Raw genomic sequence first — 15,245 nt, forward strand, 5'->3', positions numbered from 1 at the left:
AGTGTATAACTTATCAATTTGTATAATTTGAAAACATTTTAAGTATGTAAAAAGAAAAGGAAACAAAATATATGAGTTTATGTTATATCATAAAACAAAACTTTATTTAGTGTGTTAGAACAAATAAAAATAACTTTAAAAGTTCACGATTTTATAAACTATTTAATAATCTTATTTTATATATACATATTATATACTCTTTTATGCCTATTTTATAATAAAAATATACTTTTAAACGAGATCATATTGCAACCTAATTAATTCTCTTATTCATTTTTAGCATAGTTAAAAATCTTTAAAATAGCGTTAAGTTTTTTTGCACATACTTAATCGGAAACCGTTAAACTAAAAAACTTGTATTGTATGTAGGGTTTTTTTAAATTTTTTAAACTTTCTAATTAATTACAGAAACCATGACATATTTATTTAAAAGTTAAGCATTTAAAATGTATTACACTTTAAGGTTTAAAGTTTTACTATTGGAGGTTTTGATGTATATACATACATTTTGTGGTCTTTAAAAAAAATTTGTTAAGTTTTTATTTTAATAACACTTTATAACAAAAGACATAATTTAGACTTTGACATTCGTAATTAAAGCTAGCATAGCATGGATTATAAGGCTTTTAAATAAGCTAATACAGTTAATTAATGCTATTGTCTAAATTGATTTTTAAAGCGATCTATAAAATTACTATTTTGAGACTAACTAGTATAAAAAAAACTTTGAATGCATCTCCCAAAAAAAAAATTTAATTTGCCACGTTTAATAGATAAACACTTTTTAATTCTAAATTTTAATAATTATTAATTTAATTATTTTTTACCTTTGATTAAAGTTTTTTTCATATAAGATTTTCGTGCTTAAAACCATAAGATACAAAAGAAAGTCAATTGTTTAAGATGTTATTTTCTACTTTGTAAACATTAATTTTGCAGTTAGTACAAAAACACTGAATTATTAAATAGTATTGATTTTTTTATCCTAAAATATAGTTTAGATTAAAATAAAAGCTTGTTACGAAATATTTTTTAAACATTTGTAACTTTTGAACTTCTCGTTTTACTTTAAAGATTATTTTAAGATTCACTTTATGTTTTAATAATTTATACTAAAATTATTACTACTTTTATTCACGACCTGTACGCTTTGCTTTTTTGTATATTATTTTTGTTTTTAGATGTATTGAAGCTTAAATTAACTTACTTTTACTTCAAATGTTATATTAAAGGTTTTTAAGCTATGTAATTGATATATAAGTTATGGAAACTTAATAACTTTGTTTTGTAAAAAATAAATTAATGATTGTGTACAAAAAATTACAAAGTATTTCTAAAATTTTACTTAAGCATTTTTTTTAGTTTTAGTATTCTTAAAAGGTGTTCCTATATTTTATATTTTTAGTATTTTTTTGTATTGCTTAGTCGTTCTAAAATTTCAAAACAAAGTATATAAAATTGAATTACTATGAGTAAGTAGTAGTTCAATTTAACTTTTTGTAGTTGCAATTTGTTTTGTGTTCAACTTATGACTAATAATAGTAGAATAACTTTTTATCTTTAATTAAAAATAATTAAACGACAAAAAATATATATTGCTGAGTTTTTCAAATATATTCTTAACTATGTGTAAAACAACTTTTTGTTGTTAAACTTTTGTGTAAAAAAAAATATTTAAAATTAAAAATATGTATATTAAAGAAATAAAAAAATAGTACCTAAACTACAATATAAAGCAAAAACATTTCTCATGTAAGCTATTTTTAGTATATATGTATCTAGTGGCTTCACAATACTAAATTTGTATCGTTGTTTTTTATCAGAAAAGTATTTAAAACAAGTTAAGATTTAAAAGCTAGCTTTTTTAAAAAATGTTTTTTATTTTTTAATGCTTTATAATAAGCTAAATAAACTACTTTTAGTTAATTTTTTTCATTTGAAAACTAAAAAATTTTTATAATTGTATAAAAACTTGGTATTATTTTTAAACTTTTATAATTTTTTAAACTTTTAAAATGTTTTTTGCATATAAACAAAACAAAAGGTATGCTTAGCAGTATTGTATGAAGTTTAAATTTCAATTTAAATTAAATGCTTACTTAAAGCTTTTAGATTTAAGGGGTATGGGTAATTACCTAGCTTATTTTTATATGATTATAATTGAAAATCTAAATTAAAAATCAAAATAACGAAGTCTGTTGTCAAATGAATTAAAATTTCAGCTTAAAAAAACTAGCAATAAATTATTCATTAATAATGCTTTGTACAGTTTTATTTTTTTAACATTAGTTAGTAGAATTAACAACAGGTTTTTCGTATCAAGTAACCTTAATTTAACAAGTTAGAGGTATAATTGCAGTGCGATTGATATAATTAATTCTAGTTTAATTTTTATACAACAAATTTCTATTTTTAATCGGTGATTACTACTTCTTTTATCCTGACTGGTTTCAATTTTATAACAATTTAGGTTTGCATTTTTATTTAAAAATTTAAATATTGATATATTATATTTAACTACTTTTAACTAAATAATCAATTTAATTACAAATCACTAACTTTAAAAGTTTTTTTTTCTCTTGTTTCTTGGGTAGGTGTCAGTACTACACAAATGTGCAATTTTGCAAAAAGGAGTCACTTATGCACAAAGACACTTTGCACAAGTTTAAAAAAACATCTTAATCATTTTTTCAACTTTTAATTGATAACACTTTTACCACTAACTCTTGCTTTTGGTCGGTAAGCAAACTTCGGACGACCCAAGCAAAAGTGTCTCATCGTGTAAAACTGTCACCAGAAAAAAAGGTACCCGTCTCGACACATACACACTCTAGCGTATTCAGAGAAGCTCTAATGTGCACAACATATAGAAACTCTAAAAAAATCTAATAAACTTAATCACATAAAACCTATATTGCTTACTAAGAAGTTTTAGAATTTAAAGTTTTAAAATTTTTGTGGCTGATTTCTTAGTATTAGTGACATTTAATTAGCTAATAACGTACATAGCTTAAAAACATTTAAATTAGTACAGTGATAAAAGTAAAACATTTTTGTGACTAAAACTAAAACACATAGATTATTAAAATGTCACTAAAACTGCAATATGGTAAGATTTTAAAACTTGAAATTTGCCTCAAAAGCTCCAACTGTCTGTTGACTGTATTTACTAAAAAACTACTGAAAAAACTCTGAAGAGCACAGAAGAACTTTAACGTACACAGAGTGATATTTAAAGTAGAATTAATAAAATGTATTTTAACTGCATTGAGCAAAAAACCTTGCCAGCAGTCTTCAAAAGAGTTGCAACAACGTTGGTCGAGTTTTTCAAAGTCATTAAGCTTAGTTTGATGGCTGAATAAGTGTGAACAGTTTAATTTAATGTTTGTTGTGTGCTATAATGACGTCATAATGCAATAGAACCGTAGAATGTAGCCGTCAGATATGCGATGAAAAAATCAGCTTTAGTTTTAGATGAAAAGCGATGAAAAACTGAAATGAAATATTATTTAGTAAACAATACTTGTTGTGAAAACAATTTTGATATTTTAAAATTTAGTATTGTGAGACCATGTTCAAACACTTTGGAATTAATAAAACTAAAAGTTATTTTAATACTTATAAATAAACCTAATTTTTTAAAAAGATATAATTTTTTGGTGATTGTTATATTTAAAATTTTACTTGCATTTATTTTTTAGCATGTTTTTCAACTAGCATTCAAATAATTAAAAAAACATTTATGCTAGTAAGTAATTGTGATGTATAAATTATTTTAATAATACCACATGTTTGCATTCAAATTTACATTTTTAAATTAAATTTCTTTTTTTTTTTGAACTAAGGTTAATATTCAGTAAGCTTGGATTGTTGCTTAAAAAAAATGCTGCTGACAACTAAATTGAACTCACGTTGAAATTTAAAGGTAGTCACTGTAAAACGAACTACAATTATAAATAAAATAAAGTATTTAAGTTTACTGAATGAATAAAATTAATTAAATAATAAAATTACTAAATAATTATTTTTGTCGCATTTTTGATAGTCAAATGCGATGACAAAACTCAGCTTTAGCTGAAATTTACTAGTGTGAGAAAATTTTCAAATACTTTAAAGTTAATAAGACTAGAAGCGATTCTTATACATTTAAATAAACCAGATTTATGCAAAAAGTAAGAATTTGATTACAATTTAGCCTTATTTAGGTAAAGCAATTTTGTTTAAATTTTAGTTTTACTTATGTTGATTACGCTTGAATGTAGTTTATTGATTAATTATTATGTTTTTTAAATATATATTGGTTAAAGAAACTCTCAAGTGCACAGAGGAACTTTAGCGTACACAGAGTGGTATTTAAAGTAGAAATAATAAAATGTATTTTAACTGCATTTAGCAAAAGTCCTTGCCAGCAGTTTTCAAAAGAGCAGGAACAACATTGTTCGAGTTCAAAAAAGTTGTTAGCTTAGTTTGATGGCTGAATAAGTATGAACAGTTTAACTTAACATTTGCTGTGTGTTATAATGACGTCATAATACAGTAGAAATATACAACGTCGCAGTCAAAATTGCGACGAAAAAATCTGCTATATGAACATTTAGTAAACAATGCTTGCTTTGGAAATAATTTTGATATTTTAAAATTTAGTATTGTGAAATAATGTTCGAATACTTTAGAATTAATAAAACTAGAAGCTATTCTAATACAATTTTTATGTAAAAATAAATAGTTTTACAATACCTTGGCCTTATCTAATTGAAACCATATTGTGATAGCTAAATTTTCAATTTTACTTATATTTATTTTATAGCATGTTTTCCAACTAACAATTAATATATAAAGCAAGTTCAAAAATAAAAAATAAAACAATTATGCTAGTAAGTAATTGTGATGTATAAATTCTTTTAATAGTACCACATGTCTACATTTTTAAACTAAGGTTAATATTCAGTAAGTTTGGCTTGTTGCTTAAGAAAAAGGCTGCTAACCACTAAGTTGAACTCACGTTGAAATTTAAAGGTAGTTACTGTAAAACGAACTACAATTTAGAAATAAAACAAAGTATTAAAGTTTACCGAATGAATAAAAATAATTAAATAATAAAACTACTAAATAAATTATTTTTTTGTCGTATTTTGGATAGTCAAAATTCGATGAAAAAACTCAGCTTTGGCTGAAAATTAACTAGTATGAGAAATATTTCAAATACTTTAAAGTGAATAAGACTAGAAGCCATTCTTATACATTTAAATAAACCAGATTTATGCAAAAAGTAAGAATTTAATTACAATATAGCCTTATTTAGGTAAAAGCAATTTTGTTTAAACTTTAGTTTTACTTATGTTGATTACGCTTGAAAGTAGTTAATTAATTAATTGATGTGTTTTTAAAATATATATTGGTTAAAGAAACTCTCAAGTGCACAGAGGAACTTTAGCGTACACAGAGTGGTATTTAAAGTAGAAATAATAAAATGTATTTTAACTGCATTTAGCAAAAGTCCTTGCCAGCAGTTTTCAAAAGAGCAGGAACAACATTGTTCGAGTTCATGAAAGTCGTTAAGCTTAGTTTGATGGCTGGATAAGTATGAACAGTTTAACTTAACATTTGCTGTGTGACGTCATAATACAATAGAACTATAGAACGTCGCAGTCAAAATTGCGACAACAATATCTGCTATTTTTTATGTGAGATTTTCATCCTGAAAACCATAAGTTACAACATAAATTTAATTGTGTTAAAAGTTAATTTTGTGCATTGTAAACAATAGTTTTGTGAAAAGTGCAAAAACACTGAATTATTAAACAGTATTGATTTTTTTTTTCTAAAATGTTTTTTAGCCTCACATAAAAGCTTTGAATGAAACATTTTATCGTATAAACAGCCTTAATCTAAATATTTGTACCTTTTGAACTTGTCGTTCAACTTTTTAGTTTTACTCTGTATTCTAATAATTTTTACTAAAACTACATTTATCCATGAGTCGGATATATTTTGTATATTTTTTGTTTTTTGATTGATAAAAGTTTAAATTTTAATTTTAACGATTTAATTACATACTAACTAATGATAGTAGAATCATTTCTGATCACTACTTAAACAAATTCAACGACAAATAAAAATTAAATATGTAGCTGAGTAATACATGTTTTTTGTTTGTTAAAATGTTTTTTTACTATGTGTAAACCATTTTTTGCAGATAAACTAGAGTGAAGTTACTTTTTTTTAATAAAACTATTTTAAAAAGACAATAACAATACTTGAACTACATTATAAAGTAAAATCATGTTTTTTCTGTAAGCTAAGCATTAGTATGAATATATCTAGTGGTTTTGAAAAACTAAACTTATCTTCTTGTTTTTGATTAGAAAAATATTTAAAACAAGTTAAAATTTAAAAGCTAGTATATTTTACGTAGACTTAAAAATTTTTAATGCTCTATCATAAGCTAGTTAAACTACTTTTAGTAAAAGTTTATCTTTTGAAAACATAAACTATTTGGTTATTGTATAAAAATATAATTTAATTTAAATATATTATACTAAGTTTTTTTGCATATAAATAAAACAAAATATTTTTTAAGCAGTGTTTTATTAAATTTTAATTTTAATTTTGATTAAATGATTACTACAAGCTGTTAAATTTAAAAGAGGTTTTTTTTACTATCGAGCTATTTTTTATACAATTATAGTTAAAAACGGAAATTACAAATCAAATTAACGAAATTTATTGTGAAAAGAATTAAAATTTCAGATAGAAAATAAAATACAGTTAACAAATTAGCGCTTTACTATTCAATAGTTACGATTTGTACACTTTTATTATTTTAAATATTTAGTAAGTTAACAAACAACAACAATTTATTAGTTTTCTATCAATTAGCTTTAATTTAACAAGTTGTACCTGTAAGCATGGTTGCAGTTCTTTTCTTAAAATTTTTGTTAGTTTAGTTTGTATCTAAACATTCGTACTTCTTTTATCCTGGTTGTTTATATACTGTTGAATTAAGTTTGCATTTCTATTTTAAAATTTTAGTTTAAAGTATTTTAAATTCAATTACTTTTAACTGAATACTTAATATGTTTACAAATCATTAAGTTAAATTTTTTTTTCTTCTCTTATTTTTTGATTTAGTGTCAGAAACACACGAATGTTCACTTTTGCTTAAAGGGGTTTATTTTGCAGAAACTTTACAACAGTTTAAAATATTTTATTTTTTAATCATTATTTTAACTTTTTAATACTTATTTCACTAACACAGATAAATTAAATTGTCAGTTTAAAAAATTAGCAATAAATTGTTCACTAATAATGCTTTTTAAAGTTTTATTTCTTATAATATTTACTAGGTTAATAGAAATAACAGCACGCTTTTCGTATTAAGTAGCATTAATTTAACAATTTGAAAGTATAATTGCAGTGCGACTAATAAAATTATTTCTAGTGTAATTTATACATTTTTTTTTTAATTGTTGATTCGTACTTCTTTTATCCTGACTGGTTTCAATTTTAGAACAATTTAGGCTTGCATTTTTATTTTCAAAACTTAAATATTAATATTTTATATTTAACTACTTTTAACTGAATAATCAATTTATTTACAAATCACTAACTTTAAAAGTTTCTTTTTCTATTGTTTTTTGGGTAGGTGACAGTACTACACAAAGGTACACTTTTGCAAAAGGAGTCACTTATGCACAAAAACACTTTGCACGAGTTTAAAAAATTTTCTTTATCATTATTTTAATTTTTTAATACTTTTTTTTTTGATAACACTGTTACCACTAATTGCTTTTGGTCGATAGGCAAACTTCGGACAACTCGAGTAAAAGTGTCTCATCGTTTAAAATTGTCATCAGACAAAAGTTACTCATCAGACAAAAGATACATACACACTCTAACGTGTACAGAGAAACTCTATTGTGCACATCATATAGAAACTCTAATAAACTCTAATAAACTAACTCACATAAAAGCTTTAATGCTTACATAGAAGTTTTAGAACTAAAATTTTTTAAATTTTTGTGGCTGATTTCCTAGTATTAGTGACATTTAGTAAGCTAATATTGTATTTAGCTTAAAAACATTTAAATTAGTACTGTGATAAAAGTAAAACATTTTTGTGACTAAAACTAAAACACATAGATTATTAAAATGTCACTAAAACTGCAATATGGTAAGATTTTAAAACTTGAAATTTGCCTCAAAAGCTCCAACTGTCTGTTGACTGTATTTACTAAAAAACTACTGAAAAAACTCTGAAGAGCACAGAAGAACTTTAACGTACACAGAGTGATATTTAAAGTAGAATTAATAAAATGTATTTTAACTGCATTGAGCAAAAAAACCTTGCCAGCAGTTTTCAAAAGAGTTGGAACAACGTTGGTCGAGTTTTTCAAAGTCGTTAAGCTTAGTTTGATGGCTGAATAAGTATGAACAGTTTAATTTAATGTTTGTTGTGTGCTATAATGACGTCATAGTACAATACAGCTATAGAACGTCGCAGTCAGATATGCGATGAAAAAATCAGCTTAAGCTTTAGATGAAATGCGATAAAAACTGTAATGAAACATTATTTAGTAAACAGTACTTGTTGTGGAAACAATTTTGATATTTTAAAATTTAGTATTGTGAGACAATATTCAAATGCTTTGGAATTAATAAGACTAGAAGCCATTCTTATACATTTAAATAAACCTAAATTGTGTAAAAAGAAAGATCTTTATTCAACTTTAGCCTTATCTAGTTTAAACCATTTTGTGATAGATTAATTTTAAATTTTACTTATGTTTATTACTGATTATTTTAGTTAATTGATTAATTAGTACATTAATGTAATACAAATTTTTTGTGCTTCATCTTAGTGTTTTGTTTCAATTGTATTTTTCCTGACGAAAATTGATGAAATATAATGAAAAAGAAATAAATTGAGTTATCTTATGTATTTAGTAAAGTTTGAAAATAAGCCTGATGTTTACGCTGTTAAATTAACTATTTGCTTGAGTTATTTATGACTAAAATTAAGACTTGCTTACCGTAACACTAAAACAATCTATTGTTTTTTTTTTGTTTTATACCACTAAATGTATAAATTTACTTTTCTGAAAGCCTTAAGCACTCAACGTGATTCTGCCTAAATTTTTTAATATAAAAACATCAGATTAATTGAAATTATTTAAAACAAGTAAAATTTTATCATTGTTATTTACAAAAAATCTTCAAATGCTAGTATGTACTTTTTTTGGTATATAAACAAATATAATAAAATAAAAACTGATTGACCTGTAAATTTTGATAATAAAAAACTTAATGGATTTTAAAATTATTATACCAAAAAAATCGACAAGTTTAAGTAACGAACAAAGTTTTTAATTTAAATTTTCACTTGAGATTAGTTTTCAAAATTATTTCATAAAACGTTCAAACGATTGTTTTTGTATTCAAATTTTTAACATTTCAAATGATATTTTTACTAAGCTTTATCGTCAAATGTTGTCCTAAAACTACATTTTATTAATATCGGATTTTTTACATCCCTATACTACAAAAGGTTTAAAAATTAGAGGAGCAACGCAACAGACTAACTAATTAAACTATATTAAATTTAAATTATTTAAATTACATTGTACATTTAAGTGTGAAGCTTTTCGAGTTTGATTAAATTTTTTACAGCCTCTAACAAAACGATTTTGCTTTAGTTTATTAATATTTCTAAGCTACATTTAAGCTTGGTTTAAATAGTACACTAAGTAACCCAAAGGTAGATTTTGTTTAACCGAAGAGTGTTAAATTTATTGTTTGGTTTAATAAAAACCGTATAAGTAAAATATTAGTAATAAACTTTTAAGTTATTAGTTTATTAAAGGTATAAAAAATATTAGTAGAAGTTTTTGTTTTGGTACTACAAATTAAGAATAAATAGAACTTTGTATTAGTAACAATTAATAAGTGATAAATGTTTGTTGAGTTGTTGTATTACAATTAAAAGCTTGATTAAAAATCATAATTTATTTAAATAAGAAAAACCTCTTTAAAAACTTAAGAATGTGACAATATCAAATTTTATATACAAACTTAGTTATTAAGTTATCACTTTTGAGTTTTCAAAAAATTTTAGCTTTTTTATTGGTTAAAAGTTTTTATCACTTAACTATAGTATCAGTTTTGTATACAAAACTATTTAAACTAAACAACAATAATTAAACGCAATATTTAACTACTAAGGTATCATTTAGAGAGTTTAGAGTTTATCCATCTTCCTGATTTTAGTGAAAACTTAATTAAACTTCTACTTTGATAACACTTTATAACAACAGACATAATTTAGATTTTAACATTCGTAATTTAAACTAAAATGACTTTTCAAGGCTTAAAGCTAAGCTGATGCACTTAATAAAACGCAATTACTATCATTTAAAATGGATAAATTTATTTTTGCATCAATCTGTGTTAATACAATTTTAGATTAATTAGTTTAAAAAACTTAAATACCTTTTTCATAAAAAAAACTACAATATGTTACCTTATGAATAATAAATATTTGTAAATTAAAGCAAAATAAGTCAGTTGATTAAAGCTTGCGTTTGTATCTACAAGGTTAAGAGTTTTGGAATATTATTAACTTTGTTTTTATAATAAATGTTCATATTTAAAAACGTAAGTTACAAAGCATAATAAATGTCAAAAAAGTTTTACTTTCTTTTTGTAATTAGTACAAAAACACTGAATTATTAAACAGTATTGATTTTTGCCTCAAAACATTTTGTAGCTTAACATAAAAACTTGCGAAATGTTTTTCATAAAAACAACTTTTATATTAAAACTTTTACCTTAATATTGTACTTTTCGTTCAATTTTTAAGAACTTTTGTTTTAAAATTTTTCTTTTTACATTAATTATTGTATTAAAATTTTATATGTATTAAAACTTTTATCAGTGAATCGTACTATAGATTTTTTTTGTTTTAATGTACTTGGATTTAGATTAATTTCTTACTTTGAATTTCAAAGTGTTATATTAATAACTTTTAAGTAATGTAATTAAAAGATTTAAAAAGTACAAAAACTTAATGTAGAATAAGAAACTAAATCTGAGATAGAAATAAACACTTAATTTATTTTAACTATAAAAGCTTTACTTGACAACTTTAGAGAATTGTGTTTTCCTGTCTTTTTAAATAACTAAAATGTTAGACGTTTAAAAAATATTAAAAACTTATCAAAGTATAACTTTTAGAAAAAAGTATACTTATATAGAATTGATTTCAAAGGATGCTCTCATGTTTATAATTTAAATTATTATATAGTAGTGTTTGGTTGTTGTAATAATTTTTCAAATAAAAGGTATAAAAAACTTCGTTACTACAAGTATTAGTTGTATTTTATTTGATGTAGTTACAAATTTTTATGTTTAGTATTTGATGTATTTTTAAAAATATTGAAATGAAATGCTTTACACTCCTTTCAAAAATTTAAAGACAATATAAAGCTTTTATAGCTATCACTAAGTTTTCATATTTTTTCAAACTTTTACTAAAAGCATGTGTATAATAATTTTGTGCGGTTTTACAAGTGTGAAATAGTTACTTTTTTAAAACCTATTATAAGTTTTTTAAACGAAATAATTAAAAAAACAACAGCAATACTTGAATTAACTTTAAAAGAAAAAATGCTTTATATAAGCTGCACTGTAAGTAAGTCTGTATTTATCTAGTGGTTTTACAGAAATAAATTTATATTGATGGCTTTAGTTGGAAAAGTATATCAAGTTACTAAAGTTTTTAAATTTTTGCACTCATAAAGTAAACTAAATATTTTTTATGGCTTAATGATAAGCTAAAAAAAACGTTGCTTTAAAAGCGATAAATAGTTTTATAAATGCATAAAATACTAATTTACTTTAAATACTAATTATACCTATTTTTTTCAATACTTAAAAACAAACCAAAAATGATGTAATGGAATAATAAATTTCACTGGTATTTCATTTAGTTGAACATCAAATATTATAAAATCAGTTAACCAGAAAACAGGTTGGTCGAAAGCAAGTTTACATTTTTATCATACAGCTATATAAACCAGGTACAGTGTTATTTGACAAGTTAGAGAACTTTATTTACACCAAGTCTGAAATAAAACAGTACCAAAAAAATACTTTAGGGAAGAATTTTCAATAGTGTTTGCAGATACAACCAAAATAGTTGATAACTAGACGCGTTAGAAAGTAAAAGAATAGACAAACTGCAAGCGAGTATAAACAAAAAATAGTTTGCAGCTTTAAAATTAGTTAGTTGAAGTAATGAAATGAATAGATTTTTAAAGTTTTAGAATACAGATTCCAAAATACCTCAATAAGTTAAAGTCAAATTTTTATAACAAATGTTTGTTTTTTTTTAGATTTTATTTATTAATCATAGTTGATAATAAGCTTCACCTTTTAATGGTTCTAGAAGAATTTTAGTTAAATATTAGAAATTTTTCCAAAGTTTCAAAGTTACAGTTTTACAATTTTTATTTTCTTCAGTATTTTTGAGGTTAAAACTCAAAAAAAATATATTTTATCTAATACTTTAAAGCAAAAATTAAAATTTAGAAAAACTACCAGACCTTAATTAATATCAGTTAAACTTTAATGTCACGTCCTACTATGTTTTATTTAATGTATCGAAAATATTTGTTCAAATATTTTATATTTTATGGCTTGCTGGAAACGGTTTGAAAGTACTTTAAGCTAATATATACATAGAAAGTTTTATATACAGTACATATTTAAATTTCAATTATAATTCATGAAACTAAGAATAATGTTTAGTAAATTGACTTATTGTTAAAAAGGCCCCCGAGCCCTTAATTAGACTAAAGTATGAACTTAAAAAATAAATACTGTAAAACAAACCATAATTTAAATAAACGCAATTATTAAAACTTAGTCTGTTATGAATAAAGTTAAAAACATTACTAAGAGTTTTTTTTTTTTGAAATATTTTGTTTCTATTTATGAAAACTATAGTTTAAAAGAGCAAAAAAGCTAAACTGTCTTTTAAGTACAAACATTTTAAACCTGTAGCAATAAGTTAATTGAAAAATTAAGATGATAAAAATTGCCTTACAATATTACGATTGCCTACGTTCATAAACACAAGTTACATGAATAAAAACATATAGAAAAACAATATAAAATACTAATTACTTCTTTTTCTATATGAAAATGTACTTTTTAATTAATATTGAAGTTTTTTTAAATATTTTCTTTTTTTTTAACTGTATTCAATTCTTCAAATATGTAAATCAATTAATACGTTTTAGACTAAATTCAACTTTAAAAAAGAATCTTAAATGTGCACTTAATAAATATTTGTGCAGGTTAAAAAAAATTTATATGTCAGTTATTTATAATAAGTACACACAAAAGTTTAAAAATAACTTCTGATAAGATGTATGTTATTTTTGTGTTGGTTTTAAAAGCAAATCAAATATTTAGACAATTTAGACTAAGTTGATCAAAAAAAATACTTTTTTATTAGGAAAAAATACACTATACTTTAATCAAACCAAACGAACGCAGGTGAAAATAAATGTAAAAATTTATATTTATAATTTATTAAATGTTTTATTAAGTCGATAGTTTTAGATAGACTTGACATTTTGTGTAAAATTTTATTGCATTGTTGTATTGTCTTTCTAGCCATTTAATTCTACTTTCTAAAATATACTTGAAGTCTAAAAATAATACCAAAAACAAGGTGGTAAACATTTCGTAAAAAGTTATATAAATATCATTTTTTTATGTTTATCTACTTCAATGCAAATACTTGGTAATTTATTATATTTCAAGTAAATTAATTATTTTAAGAAAAGTTAATAATTGATAACTTTTAGTTTTCAAGTTCTTTCTTTTTTATATAAGATGTTATTGTTTCTTATTATTTGTCTATGCTATATTGTATTAATTTGTTATACTAAAAATGTTTTTAAAGTAGTTTTTTTAGATGTTAATTTTGTGCTGTGTATTCATCTAAATTTACTTAATACAAATTTACTTTACTTTCAAGTGTGCAACTTTTTTTAAATTAGTATTCCTAATGTTAGAATCATATTTAAATTAGAAATACAATTTTATCTAAACTATTTGTACACATAGAGAATCCTTAATAAGGTATACTTTATTTTAAAACAGTTAAAAGTTGTATTCGAGTCTTTACAAGCTTACCTAATTAAACTAATAAATGCTACATAACATACATACTAAAACAAAATATATTTTTAATAGTTTAGGGGTTTTTTTCTATTTATAATTTGATATTTTACTTTATTGCTGCATAAAAATAGGTTTTAAGTTTATATAACTTTTTAGTTTTCGGAATAAACTAAGTTTATTGCAATATTTATCTAAACTAAGCTTTTTTTTTTAATAATTCGTTTAATTCTATTTGTTATTAGTTTCTAAACCAACGACCATATACATAACCTAACTAAGTAATCAGCCAAACACTTAAAACATTTTCAACTTTAATAGCTACTTTAAAACAAAAACTGTAAAAAACTACTGAATGTGATTCGTTTGTTTAAACTAACTTGTTTTTAAAAATAAACAGATTAGCTTTTAGTTGAAAAGTTTTATTGTTTTAATTTTGTTTACTGTTTTAGAGATTTTAGTTATGTGATAATTGTTATTGAGTAATAAAAAAGAAACAAATTCCATTTAAGGTACAAGTAAATTCATAAAATTTTAAACACAGCAAGTCCCAAAAAAATATACAGTTATGTTTTTAAACGAAAAGATTTATTACAATATTATAAAGATCTGATAAACAAGTTTAGGACATTTCAGACATAATTTTTAATTATCAAAGAAAGGTATAATTATAAAACGTGTGCTTTATTAAACTATGTTTTTTAGTTAAACATGCTTGATAGAAAAGCTGAAGTTTTAATATTTATATTGTTTTTCAATTTGATTTGTCTTTAGGGTTAAAAGTACTATTACAAAATTACAAATATTAAAAAATAAATTTTTTAATTCGATTTTCAAGTACAGAATAAAATATTTATTTGGACTGTTTAAATTGGTTTATAAGTGTAGGTCTGCTTTAGTTTACAGTAAAAGAGTTGATAAATACGTTTTCAGTTGTTTAACTGAAAATAATAATATGATTAAGTATAAAAATTATTTCAAACTAATTTTTGATATTTAAATAAGACCGGGACTCGTTAAGCTGAGAACAAATTAGAGTTACTACTAGTAGTTTT

Source organism: Thalia democratica, chromosome 7 (assembly GCF_965202585.1).
Source record: "Thalia democratica chromosome 7, ktThaDemo2.hap1.1, whole genome shotgun sequence".
Classification (NCBI taxonomy): Eukaryota; Metazoa; Chordata; class Thaliacea; order Salpida; family Salpidae; genus Thalia; species Thalia democratica.